The 3,893-nt window shown below is 44.6% G+C and overlaps 1 long non-coding RNA gene and 1 pseudogene across 1 annotated transcript; both read right to left on the bottom strand.

Moving 5' to 3' along the window:
* Positions 1 to 644: 644 nt before the first annotated feature.
* On the bottom strand, positions 645 to 2,747 carry LOC125534193. The gene is made up of 3 exons (XR_007294418.1): positions 2,692 to 2,747; positions 1,738 to 1,826; positions 645 to 938 (listed from the first exon to the last, which is right to left on the bottom strand). It is a non-coding gene; the product is annotated as an uncharacterized LOC125534193 (long non-coding RNA).
* Positions 2,748 to 2,861: 114 nt separating this feature from the next.
* On the bottom strand, positions 2,862 to 3,156 carry LOC125538000 (annotated as a pseudogene).
* Positions 3,157 to 3,893: the final 737 nt, after the last annotated feature.

The following is a 3,893-nucleotide window of genomic DNA, read 5'->3' as shown; positions in this document are numbered from 1 at the left end:
CCATTCTTTAATTGATTGCTCGTTGACTCCATCTCTCCCAATTTTTGAATAATAATCAGTAGGCGATCGCAAACACTACAAGAAATATGTCAACTTGTGACCACCACTATTGGTCACTGAATTGTCACAAATTTTCATTTGTGACCTTTTTGTGACCAAAAACATATGGTCAAAAGCTGGCCGTCATAAACTGACTATAGCGACCTTCTCTGTGAGAAGGTCGTGGACGTTTACGACCAAAATATTCCTACTGTGGCGTTTTGGTCACTAGCAACCTCCCCAGGCCACGTAGGCATCCAGCATGGCAAGCTGATGTGGCACAAGATTCAGCCCGGTCCAATTCGGTTTTCTACATGGGCCTAGCCCAACAATTCAGCCTATTTGTGTTTTTTCTGTCTGTCAATTTTTGGTTGGGTTCATGGGCCAAGCCCAATATTGCAGCCTTTTTATTGTTGGGTTGTGGCCTTTTTGTCTAAACAAATTTAGTTTTTCTTTTTTTCCCAAAAGAAGGGTCCACTAGTCAGATGGGTCCCAGTTGTCAGGTTCTAGTAACAGGTTCCCATTTGTCCCAATTCATCCCAATAGTTTCAGTTTTTCTTTTTCTCGAAAGATTGGTCCCAATTGTCAGTTTCTAGTAATGGGACCCGGTTGTCAGGGTCAAGTTCTTTAGATTTTGTTTCATAGTAAATAAGTAACCAATATCTAAATCAGCACTAGCAAAATACACTGATTGAAATAGTAGCCAGAATGGCAATCAAAGTATTACAACGTGAATACATTTTTTTGTGGGTAAACGTGGATACATCATACAACACAAATACAATGGCAATGACAGCTCTACTGCTTCTGTCGATCTTCTTCAACATGGACCTCCTTCAGTCCTTCTATAGCAGTCACAAACTCTCCTTCTCCTTTCAACCTTCTTTTGCATGGAGCTACTATGAGAGGAAATCTACAGTTAAGAACAAAATACGTATACAAGCAATTGGGTACAAATCACTTTGGAAAGAACAAGATATCACTTGTGCATGGGACAATATCTATACAATTGTGCAATGCGAAAGGAATTACAACTAAACAACAATTATCATTATAACAAAAGGCAGAAACTATGTTGTGCTCTATACAATTTTATCAGTAAAAAGTGAATTTATCAAACAAAATTTAACACTATAAACAGGTAGAGACTGTGCAAGTTTATTAGTACAAACTGGATTTCTAAACAACATTTGACTAAAACAACAATCTATTTAAAGTACTTCAGGTTTGAGCCATTTTCAATGTTGTCATTTACCTTACAGATAGTATAATAGTATAGCATAATAGTACCAGTGCCAGGCAAGGTAGCTGTTACATGAATCGGAAAAGAATCAAAAAAATCTGGAGCCAATATATTATGAACAAAACAATAAAAAATGAACAAGTTGTTTAGAATGATAACACAAATTCAGCTTGTACAATACTTTCATTCTCCAGCTAGTTAAAATGAGGTACTCATGCATACAAGAAAGGTGAAGAAAGAAAATAGAGCATTTTACTCATAGCATGCAAAGTATCAATATTCTGTTCTTATCAGCTTATTCTTATGCCTAAAGCAAGTAAGGAAATCTGACCAAATAATCTACAATTTTCTGACCAAGTAAAGACACGTGACTTTTTGCGCAAACAGGAGGAAAAGGAGGCAGAAAAGTATCACTTAAATGTAATTGAAACGAAAGTGTGGATACACCATTACACCTGAGCTTGTATTACTCATTCTCCTTGATTAGGATTTGCAACTGGGAAATGCAGGAATCATACACAGTTAAGCAGATTGATACATTTGTCTGCAACAATCAGCAAACCATAAATCAGATCAAATGTTTCAATCTCATGAGAAGACTAAAAAAAGACTACATCAGTACCTAACTAATGGTGCAAACTATATTGCCAATGCATACTTTGTGATGAGAAAAATGGCTAGATCATCATCTAACGCCCTAGATTGCTTGTTCAAGCAATCAATACCATAGCTATAATCTTTGTGGACTATTTGTGTTACATACTTGCATCTTTTCAGCAAAGGTGCAGGGAAATTTTATAGTACACATTGATGACAGTAAACCTATGGACATTCTGTTCATCCAGAGAAAAGTAGCAAATACCATATGATTACTCCAGTTTATACTCCTCTTTTAGAGGTATAGATTATAGTTAATGCACCATGATGGGAGCTGATGTCCAGGAGTATTTGCAAATGATACACCATCATGGAGTAGGATAACATGTTTTAGCAATACAGGTTGTAGAGTAAACAAGCAAGCAATACAGGAAGAATGCCCCAATTCGTAGTCGTTCCGCATTTTATGACAGGAGAGAGTTCATCCAAAACAACACATTAAAGAATTGGGGCATTCTAGCTAACAGGAAGGAAGGAAACAGAGCAGGCACATGCTACAATGGGGACCCATCATTACTGTCAGCACCACCCGAGGAGGCAATTCATATGCGGAACGACTACAATTCAGTATTCCCTGGTGCAACAGAAACAGATATGATGCCCAGCCACATACATAATCACTAACCAGCAACTACACTAGTTTAATGTGTTCGGCTGGCACCAGCAGTGAACTGCCCCCCAACAGTTTGGCACCCGCAGTGCTGCTACTTAGAGAGTAGATAAACTTGGCAAGCAAATCGAGGCATTCGTACCTGCTTCTTCTTCCTGGCGAGGTTCCAGATCCGCCAGGGCATGTTCTCCAGCCACGTGTTCCGCTCCCGCAGGCTCCTCATCGCCGACGTCTGACGTACATAACAAAAAAATCCAGAATAAATCGCCGGAAACTACATCCACCTAAGCTAATCTAATCTGGAGCAAGCAGCTAATTAAGACACGAGGGGGAGGAGCGAGGAAGGGGGCGGGGGCGAGGAAGGCTTACGCGGACCCAGGTCTTGTAGAGGTCGGTCTCGTCGAAGCCGGAGATGGCCTCCTCCACGAAGTAGCACGTCGGGTTGAAGCGGCCGCGCTCCCGCAGCATGAGCGACGACTTGTCCCGCCTTTTCTCCGCCCCAAGGCGCCGTGGAGGAGGAGGCGGAGGCAGCCGAGATGTCCTCCGTGGCGCCCCCCGCGTCCAGGATGGCCTCCAGGTAGCTGTTGATCCAGTCGTTCCCCACCATCGCGCCACCCGCGCCCGCGCTCTCTCCGGCGCTGTTGGGAGACGAGATGAGATGAGATGCGGTGGGGGGCCATCCTGGACGGGAGCGCGGCGGTGCTTTTCGATCTGCGTCATTGTAAAGGACCAGGAGCCACGACACGAAAGCTGGGGGTGAAGGCGAGGGGAGGGCGGTGGGTGGGGGCGGTGGGTGGGGGCGGCGGCAGGAATCACGGGTGGGAGACGAGACAAGGGAGACGGAGGCGACAAAGCAGGACTTGGGTGAGTGGATCTGGCCGCGGTGAGGGGAGAGGAGGGGGAGAGGGCGGCGGTGGTTGGGTTGGCCCCGGCGGTGGAGTGGAGTGGAGCCCGACCGGGGTCGGGGAGAGGATGGAGGCGAGCGGTGGCGGCTGGGGGATGGAGGGAATCGAGAGAGAGCGAGGAGGAGGTGGGATCTGGGGGATCGAGGGGAGGGTGGGTGGGTGAGTTAGGGTTTTGTTTCTCGGGAGAAGCTCCACCGTAGGATGGGTGCGCGATGGATGGCTTAGATTGAGTCCAATTCGGTGATCCGCGTGAACGTGGTTCCTCACATCTCATTGGTCCATCCAATCCACTCTCTTTCCAAACAAAAAAAATCCAATCCACTCTATTTTTCTAAACATAACAATGGCATAGTTTGTCAAAATGAACTCGTATTTTGCATAAGTGTGCATCTTGGAATGACAAACAATGTTGCCAAATAAAGCTTTCATTTTCTTTGCA

This window comes from Triticum urartu, chromosome 2 (genome assembly GCF_003073215.2).
Source record: "Triticum urartu cultivar G1812 chromosome 2, Tu2.1, whole genome shotgun sequence".
In the NCBI taxonomy this organism is placed as follows: Eukaryota; Viridiplantae; Streptophyta; class Magnoliopsida; order Poales; family Poaceae; genus Triticum; species Triticum urartu.
Note: the sequence above shows the minus strand (reverse complement) of the source record. Positions and strands in the feature narration are given on the sequence as shown.